This window comes from Salmo salar, chromosome 09 (assembly GCF_965601325.2).
Source record: "Salmo salar chromosome 09, fSalSal1, whole genome shotgun sequence".
In the NCBI taxonomy this organism is placed as follows: Eukaryota; Metazoa; Chordata; class Actinopteri; order Salmoniformes; family Salmonidae; genus Salmo; species Salmo salar.
Window position 1 is genome coordinate 28,023,011 of NC_138299.1, and position 10,306 is coordinate 28,033,316.

Sequence of the window (10,306 nt, forward strand, 5' to 3'; positions counted from 1 at the left end):
TTATCACGGCAACTGGTTTGATACATTCACCTCTGAAGGTAAATAATGGACTTACTGTCATGGGCGTCGTAAGGATAGGACCAAGGCGCAGCGGGTAAAGTGCTCATCTTCTTAATTTATTAGAAATAACACTTAAACAAACGACAAAGCAGTCCCATAAGGTGCACAGACTATACAGGAAATAACCACCCACAAAACACAAGTGAAACAAACCTCAACTAAATATGGCCTCCAATTAGAGACAACGACAACCAGCTGCCTCTAATTGGAGATCCTACCAAAAACCCAACATAGAAATAGAAAACTAGATTTAAACATAGAAATAGAAAACACGCCCTGACCAAACTACAATGACAAATAACCCCTTTTACTGGTCAGGACGTGACACTTACATTCAGTAATCTTGCTCTGATTTGTCATCCTGAGGGTCCCAGAGATAAAATGTAGCATAGTTTTGTTTGATAAAATCTATTTTTATGTTACATTTTTATGTTTATGACCCCACTGCTGTCTCTGGCTTCACACCCACCCCATCCGGCCATCTAGATGTGTGAAAGTTAGTGTATAAGCTAATGACCCATCATGTATGACATTCGTGGGAGTGTGTAAACTTACATTTTTTATTACCATAGCATTTTTTTTATGTTCTCTATAGTTATGTACTTGAAAATATATCAATTGGCCAATTTGGCACATTTGGGCAAACTCCTGGCAGACTTGATACAAATTATTGTGCAGTAATTTAATTCTTCACTGGATCAGTCTGAAACTGTGCACACACACTACTACCATCTGGTGGCCAAAATCGAAATTAAGTATGGCCTTTCTCTTGCATTTCAAAGATGCTAAAACAAAAAAAGGCATGTTTTTCATTCCTTTCAAATGGTATCAATAATATGCATATCCTTGCTTCAGGTCCTGAGCTACAGGCAGTTAGATTTGGGTATGTCATTTAAGGCGAAAAAAAAAGGGTATGGTCCTTAATAAAGTCATGTTCTCAAATTGTTCTGAGAACATTAAGAAAACCACAAAAAAACTTTAGTAATGTTCAGAGAACGTTCTAAGAATGTTATTTGAAAACGTTCCATTCTCAGCATTAACAAAACTCTCTATCCTCTATCTTGTTAATTATGTTCAGGTTTGTTGGCAGTGCCCACTAATTGGCCCGACCACGGTGGACTAATTCCATGGACAGAGAACAGAAGATCATAGTATCGAATCTCACTGACGCGGGGTCACAATAAAAAATAAACGTGTTTGCATGATTAATGCCTAAGCAAATTTATTTCCATGTATCCTCTCTGAACTTGGACTTCAAAACAGTTAACCCAAACTAAGCTAGCGGTATTATTACAAATCTTATTGAAGCATGTTCTCGGAACGTTATTTCATTACCTTCAAATAACCTATAATATAACGTTAATAAAACCTTGTAGGAAAACATTCAGGAAACCAGAGTAAAATGTTCTCAGAACCTCTCTGCAACCTAAAAATTAACGTTCCCAGAACAGGCTACATTTTCGCTTCCGTTCTCAGGACGTTTAAAAAAATATTCAGTTTTACCGGTCAGGAAACTTATGGCTTCATTCCCAGAACCAATGAGAAACCAAAAATGTACATTCCCACAACTTCCAAGGAACCAAATGTGCTAGCTGGGTATGCATGCAATAGAAACCTCTGATAGAGATACCGTAACTACTCTATGCTCTCAGCAATAACATCACGTCACATCAAATGACATCAGAGACTGAAAGAGTGAGATTCCTGCTGTCTTTCCACAGAGACCGTCTGAGAATGTTGGGACTCAACGTGTCTAAGAGGGGTCGCTCACGCAATGGGACCCCAATGGCACTTATGGGTATTGAAGGGACAATACTTAGGGGAAGCTGCCTTGAACGTGTTTGTGTGTGTCTGTGTGTGTGTGCGTGTGTACACGAGTGAGGTCATGTGTGTGTGAGATCATGGACGTGTGGAGCGAGTTGTCTCAGACAACAACTATTTGATTAGTGCTACATGAAACAGGGCTCGTTCCTGCCGGAGAAATGACGTCACCCCCAGTGGAACTCTTTGGGGCTACTCCACCCTCACCCCCTATACTATAGGCTAGGAGACGTTATGCTAGGAGCCTCCAGAAGGAGAAGATAGTATGTCATTATACTACGGCACATGGATGCTTCCTATGGCTCTATGACATGTTAATGTCTTCAACCCATTTTGCTGTATCTTCTCTCATATCGTCTTTCGAACTTGAAATCAGGTATGTCCATGATCCTAAGGGTCATTCTTTATGTGGTCTCTTCAAGACCGTAAAGAAATATAGGTTTGTTTATTTGTGATCTACATAAAGAAGAGGTTTATGTGAGACTCATGGGTTTGATTATTTGATTACTCTGTGCCGAATACAGGCCTATACTGAGCCATGTGGGGGTCTGGCCAATGAGAAATGTGTGTGAGGGTATTTAGGTCCATGTTGATTCAGGAAAGTGTTGCTGTTGATGGGAGCTATCCTGGACGTGGTGAGTGAGGAGAGCAAGATCCCTGTGGCCTCTTGACCCAGCATGCACGCACGCACACACACACACACATACTCTCTTTATTACCACCAGCACCATGACCCCTCCATCTTCCCTGAGCTCCACCCCCTTCAGAATCCCTGGGGGTCCCTGATCGACAGGCTGTGAAGATACACCAACACGGTCTCCCTTTAGCTCAAGAGCCACCTCCCTCCGACTCCTCTTCTCCCCCATTGTCTCATGAGAAAACACACTTGAGCCAAAGTGTGTCAGAGCAGGAAGTTTCCCGGGGAGAGAAGGTTTCGTTTCGGGTCAATGTGAACCGCTGCAGCAGACAGTGCTTTTGGGGAGGTCAGGGCATGCAGAGAGGAGGTGAAGGGGAAGGGTGCGTGTTGGAAGCTGCTGAACATTGGGAACAAGTGGAGGTAGGGGTATTTTATTTAACCATCATTTAACTAGGCAAGTCAGTTAAGACCAAATTTTTCAATGACGGCCTAGGAACAGTGGGTTAACTGCCTTGTTCAGGGGCAGAACAACAGATTTGTACCTTGTCAGCTCAGGGATTCGATCTTGCAACCTTTCGGTTACTAGTCCAACGCTCTAACCACTAGACAACCTGCGCCGCCCTATGGGACTCCCATTCACTGCCAGTTGTGATACAGCCTGGAATCGAACCAGGGTCTGTAGTGACGCCTCTAGCACTGAGATGCAGTGCCTTAGACTGCTGCGCCACTCAGGAGCCCTAGAGGGAGGGAGGGAGGGAGGGAGGGAGGGAGGGAGGGAGGGAGGGAGGGAGGGAGGGAGGGAGGGAGGGAGGGAGGGAGGGAGGGAAAGTTGAAGGTGGGTGGGGTGGAGGTCGGGGTGTTTAGTCCTGAGAGGAAAGTGCAGGTAGGGAGGGAAAGTGGAAGGTGGGTGGGGTGGAGGTAGGGGTGGAGGTGGGGTCGAGGTAGGGGTGAAAGTGGAGGGTGGGTGGGGTGAAGGTAGAGGTGTTTAGTCCTGAGAGGAAACATTAGCAAAGCGAGGAGGAAATGCTGCCAAATTAACTTCTCACCCTTTCAATCACACCCCTAGGAGTTCTTGCCCCACTTTACTTCTGCCGATCTGGCTTTTTTTGGGAGGAGTGGAGGGTCTTTATTTTCTTCTCTTTTTTTGGGGTACCACACTGGGGAGAGAGACATTGCACCCTCACACCGACCCGAGGTTCTCCCCTCTGACCCTAACCCCCCCAACCCGGCACCCTCCATGCACCCACTCGGCAACCGCAGACTACAAGCAGAACCACTTCAGCCAATCCGCTGCCAGGACTGCCCTCTTAATTCTGCTCTCAGCCAACGAGAAGAGAGGGAAAGCTTCAAACATGTCTGTCCAAAACAGGCTAAATCGATCTCATACTTTAGTAAATTAATCCACTCCCAAACAAGGGCCAGTGAAAGAGTCCTTGGAGAGAACAGAAAAACACTTTCCTCTCAATGCTTCTCATTATCCAAGAATGACAGAAAATGCATTCATGTGGTTTGAAAAGATCACCAGAAAGGAACAGAACAGCAGATGGATGGTTTGTCGTGACTGCTGCTTTTCTCAGCTCATGCATACGCTCCAGTACCAACAACATGGGCTGGAGTGCGGTAACAGAACGTTTCAAACCTCTCTCCGTACTCCCTCTTCTTCTCTTATCCTCCCCTCTCCCACCTCCCCTCCCACCTCCCCTCTCCCACCTCCCTCTTACACACAGGCATACCTGCCTAATTTGCTTGTATTTGTGCATTTGTGCATCTCTCCCCCTTTTCCTCACAATTTCTCTCTTTCTACAGATCAGATAAGGTGGTTGGTTCGTCCTTCTGTTCCAGCTCCCTTTGCTTGGAGAATAGATGATTGCGGTCATTCTCCAAGACAAATGTAACTTTTCTGGATGCTCTAAATCTATTTAGGCACATTTAATAGTGTTAATTATTGTGGGGCCCGACAGGGGACTGTGGAGCTTTCTTTGGTCAGGGCCTTTAATAACATTGACTGCAATGAGAAGCAGATGCTCATCCGCTTGGTACCTTTGAAAGAAGACATTTGAGTCGCTCTCCTTCTAATTTATGGGCCCCCCTCCACATCTGGAATTCTTTATAATTAAAACGTAAAACTCAAAGTTCTACTTCCACCTGTCAAACGTTGAGAAGATGAACACAGTAATGGGCTTCTCCGCCATCGGTGAAGTGGTGGTGGTTTTATTTTTGGAGGTGGGGGGGGGGGGGGGGGGGGGGGGGGGGGTTGTATACAGGGCCTGTGTTTCAATGCTTTGCCTCAAGCAATGCTGTGGGAGCTAAAGTACATCCAGACAGTACAGATGCTCAGAGACCTAGGTCCCTCAGGTTAACAGCCATGGCACATTCATTCAGGGTTTCTCTCTTTTCGTTTCCAAAGGGTCATGTCTCCTTTTGGAAGATCAATTATACCCAGACAGAGAATTAGAAAACAACATGAATAAATGTTAATTCTCATACGGTTTCCTTTAAACCTGTACTTCACAAGCTTTAGTGCTGAGGGAAAACATCAGTAGGGACTAAAGCATTCTCAACACTAATAGGACGGAAACAGAGATTTCCGATTCTGATCTCTCAAAGATCCCGGAAACATCACAGTTAAGCTTAACAGATTTACTAACTCCTTTCATTAGCTAATAATGAAACCAAAAATATGGATTTGCCACAGCTGGTGAATAACATCATTGCTCATCAATAAGAACCTACAGAAGTTAGGAGTGTCACCTGTGTGTGGGTGCGCGTGTGTGTGTGTGTGTGTGTGTCCAGGCGGACAGAGCTTAAAGCCTCTCAAACCTGTAGCCCCCTTCATTAAAAGGAATTAAGATCCAGCACCCAGAAGATTAATTTTCTTTGTCTTTTCTCCCCCCCCCCCCCCCCCCCCCCCCACCCTCGCCTCATTGGAGTGCGAGACAAAGGCAGCTGTAAGAAGGGTTCTGGAAGAGGGAGAGGAAGCTGGCCAAGGTTGCGGAGTGCAGCTTGTGCGGCTAATCCTTCTGTGAACACGGCCATGTGGACAGCATTCCTGCCATTTTCTCCACTATTACCAGATCACCGTAATTAAGTCTTCAGCGTTAACAGGTCGGCCGGGCCCGACCAGGGAGAGAGCTAATCTACTGCAGCGTTCTGTGGCTACTGGGGGGTGGGCTGCTGTTGGAGTCAATACACACGGTACACACACACACAAACGTATTCACACATACTGTATATGTACTCACACACACAAAAGGGTTAACCAAGCTCAGTTTAACCATCAATTCAGTTAATCAATGTTTCAAGTATTCTTGAAATATGGTACAATAATAAGCTTCCAGAAAATTCCCTACGCAGAATGGATCTGTTTCAGCCAGTGAGAAGGGTCTCACAAAGAGCCAGTCATGTTACCATCAGCTTTAGGTGAATAAAAGCTCTCTCTCTCTCTCTCTCTCCCTCCTGGTAGCACACACAGCAATCTACACTACAGTATACTGTCAGCTGTTATGGGGAGCTTCAGAAATGAGACAGTTAAAACCAGACCAAAGCCAGTTCTCAACAACAACATAAAAATGTATAGCCTCGAAGAGGGCGGCCATGTTCAAAGGAAGGAGGTTGCACTGCTGTGCACGAGGGAAAGAAATGAGCACAGTATGGGAGGAGAGAGAGAAAGAGAGAACTACAGGGTGAAATAGAGAGCTACATAGAGAGTCACAGGGAAGGTAGTGAGAGAAAGTGCACTCGACACACGGGAGGTAAAGGCAGAGAGAGAAGGGCCCCCTTTGTGGATCATTGACAGATAATGGGCTCATTAAGGCTCTCGCTCTCTAAACAAACAGAACAGGCGCTGAGGAGATGGACTTAAGGGCCCGACATGGAGAGAGAGAGATAATGAGGCCCCGTCACCCGCTCTGCCCCAGCTCCGCTCGGCACAGCAGAGGGAGGCCTACCAACAAGCTGCTGGCCTGTAACCAGTAAATCTCCCCATGCACTTTCCATTTACACACACACTAACCCACAGTAACATACACTAGTTCTCTCACACATACCACAGGGATGCTGGCCCATGTTGACTCCAATGCTCCCCACAGTTGTCAAGTTGGCTGGGTGGTGTGCTTTGGATGGTGGACCGTTCTTGATACACAAAGGAAACTGTTGAGCTTGAAAAACCTAGCAGCGTTGCAGTTCAATCAATCAATCAAATGTATTTTTAAATCCCTTTTTATATCAGCAGATATATACAGAAACCCAGTCTAAAACCTCAAACAGCAAGCAATGCAGATGTAGAAGCACAGTGGCTAGGAAAAACTCCCTAGAAAGGCAGGAACCTAGAAAGAAACCTAGAGAAGAACCAGACTCTGACCTCTTCTGGCTGTGCCGGGTGGAGATTATAAGAGTACATGGACATTAAGTGGCACCGCAGGTGTAAATGTCAGTTGCCTTTAATAGCTGACAGAGAAAGAGCGAGAGAGTGAGAGACGAAAACAGCAGGTCTGGGACAAGGTAGCACATCAGGTGAACAGGTCAGGGTTCCATAGTCACAGGCAGAAAAGTTGAAACTGGAGCAACAGCTCGACCAGGTAGAGTCGGGAAAGCTAGGAGTCATCAGGCCAGGTAGTCCTGAGGCATGGTCCTAGGGCTCAGGTCCTCCGGGAGGGGATGGAGAGAGAGATTTACATTTTTACATTTTTAGTCATTTAGCAGACGCTCTTATCCAGAGCGACTTATAGTAGTGAATGCGTACATTTCATAAAAAAAATTCCTGTACTGGTCCCCCGTGGGAATCGAACCCACAACCCTGGCGTTGCGAACACTATGCTCTACCAACTGAGCCACACGGGACAGGGGAGCACAGAGGGAGCATACATAAATTCACACAGGACACGAGATAAGACAGGATAATTACACCAGAAATAACAGACTGACTATCCCCCCAGCACATAGACTATTGCAGCATAGATACTGGAGGCCGAGACCGGGGGAGTCTGGGGACACTGTGGCCCTGTCTGATGATACCCCCGGACAGGGCCAGCCAGGCAGGATATAACCCCACCCACTTTGCCAAAGCACAGCCCCCACACCACTAGAGGGATATCTCCAACCACCAACCTACTACCCTGAGACAAGGCTGAGTATAGCCCACAAAGATCTCTACCGCACGAGCCCGAGTGGGCGCAAGACGGGACAGCAAGATCACGCCAGTGACTCAACCCACTTAAGAGTATAGCGCAAAAAAGCCTGGCACAATGTGACACACCCTTCCTAGGGACGGCATAGAAGAGCACTAGTAAGCCAGTGACTCAGCCCCCGTAATAGGGTAAGAAGCAGAGAATCCCAGTGGAGAGAGGGGAGCCGGCCAGGCAGAGACTGCAAGGGCGGTTCATCATTCCAGTGTCTTGCGATTCACCTTCGCACCCCTGGGCCAGACTACACTCAGTCATGGGACCTACTGAAGAGATGATTCTTCAGTAAAGACTCATCGAGACCGAGTCTGCATCTCTCACATGGATAGGCATGTAGCTTTTTTGGAGAAAGCCCTGCCTCCAGCTGTTTGCTTAGAAATTCTAGGGACAATAAGGAGGCCTGCGTCTTGTGAGCGTACGTGTAGGTATGTACGGCAGGACCAAATCGGAGCGATAGGTAGGAGCAAGTCAATGTAATTAATGCTTTGTAGGTTAGCAATAAAACCTTAAAATGAGGCCTAGCCTTAACAGGAAGCCTGTGTAGAGAGGCTAGCACTGGAGTAATATGATCAAATGTATTTGTTCTAGTCAAGATTCTAGCAGCCGTATTTAACACTAACTGAAGGTTATTTAGTGCTTTATCCGGATAGTTGGATTGCAGTAGTCTAATCTAGAAGTGACAAAAGCATGGGTTAGCTTCTTTGCATCATTTTAGGACAAAAAGTTTCAGATTTTTGCAATGTTACGAAGAGTTGTTGACATAAAGCGGTGCGCCTGGCACCTACTACCATGCCCCGTTCAAAGGCACTTAAATATTTTGTCTTGCCCATTCACCCTCTGAACGGCACACATATACAATCCATGTCTCAATTATCTCAAGACTTCAAAATCCTTCTTTAACCTGGCTCCTCCCCTTCATCTACTGATTGAAGTGGATTTAACAAGCGACATCAATAAGGGATCATAGCTTTCACCTGGATTCACCTGGTCAGTCCATGTCATGGAAAGAGCAAGTGTTCATAATGTTTTGTATACTCGGTGTAAGTAAGTATTTCTCTCACACAAGCACACACAGATCCCATACATCTGTACATGCACTGTACTCTCTGTCTCCCTGTCTTATGTTTGCTTGTCCCACCGCTCTGTTGCTCTCTCTCTCTGCCTGTGTATCTCTCTTTTTCTCCAACTGTGTAGTTCTCTCTCTCTAAAAGCAGCAGTCTGGTTTCCTAATTTGGGTGTTTTGTGGAGTATGTAGTCTGGTTTCCTGATGTGGGTGTAGTGTGACGTATGTTACTGACGACTGGGTAGCCATGGATCATCTGGCAGATTGATTCTGGCATCCAGAAACACCTGCAGTGATTTCTTTCCCGTCACCTCGTAAAAGTGGTTAACACATGACGTCATGCAATATTAATCACTCATGATGCTTAATAACTCAACACTGGCCTCTTCTCCTTAACTCTCTTCGGAGCGGTATTGCTCAAACTAACCTCAGGAGAACACAAATAAAATGTTAGGAAGTAGGCATAAGAAATGTAAGGCATAGTGCATAGTGCAATGGGGCTGGAGAAATGCAACCACTGAAATGCATAGAACTATGCCTGCAAGGACTGACAATCCCAGAATTATAGATTTAACCATGTTTTCGAGGCCAGTCTTTTGTTTACATTTATTTTGTTTACAAACATTGGAGTAAAACAAGTTTATATTTTGGGTTCCGATGGGGTACGTAGTGGCGCCCCCTCACCAGTTTTTTGATTGTTGTTGCCTGTTTTGCATTTTATCACATATCAATTTGCAAACAAAAATAAATACTGAGTTAATAAAGCCGCATACAAACATAGTCTCTTTTTTGCTTTCTTGAGTAAGGCAGTTCCAAAATGCAGGTGATTCAGCCTAGCTCAGTGCTTTCCGTGGTGGTGGGGCAAGCCAACAGAAAATACAGAGCGTAGGGGTTGGTAATCTTCTCTAGTTACGCTGTGATTGGCTCAGTGTTTTGTCACTCATGGGGACACTACGTCACCGTAAAATCTGCGGGGTGAGCTAGAAAGTTCAAGCCCCCTTGGGTGCTGCCATAGATTTACATTAGAAGGGCCCATCCAAGAAGGCTCAAGGTCTTTTGTCCACAGATAAAATTACGTCAAATCACGTTAAATCTACCGTAGCTTTGACTGGACTTAGCTAGACAAGCAGTCATCATTATTAATCACGTCGACAATCTACTGGAAAATCCTTTTAAATCCTTGTTAAATGAAGAGAAATTATATATAAAACGTATCAGTGCTCATTGGCCATTGGACATAAACATTAAAGAACAAGTGAGAAATCGCAAATTCAACAATAAGTGGTTTGGAAGGAATCACTGGCTAGCTGCAAGGGTTGCAAAGCAATCACTATTGTGCTTCCCTGCTATTCGGTGGAAATGGTGTGTGGTCCAAGTCTGGGTTTAAGTCTCTCTTCCAAGCTTAAAAGGATTAACATTCACCAGAAAAGGTTGAATAGATTGGTCATGATGTCAATCCAGAATAAAAAAAAACTAGAAACTGGGAAATCTCAGACTTCAGTGAGTTCAAGACAACTGGGAACTGGGAAACCTCAGACTTCAGTG

The 10,306-nt window shown here is 45.4% G+C and overlaps 1 non-coding gene across 1 annotated transcript; it reads right to left on the bottom strand.

Annotated features, from left to right (window-relative positions):
- Positions 1-7,284: 7,284 nt before the first annotated feature.
- On the bottom strand, positions 7,285-7,358 carry trnaa-cgc (transfer RNA alanine (anticodon CGC)). The gene has a single exon. It is a non-coding gene; the product is annotated as a tRNA-Ala (tRNA).
- Positions 7,359-10,306: the final 2,948 nt, after the last annotated feature.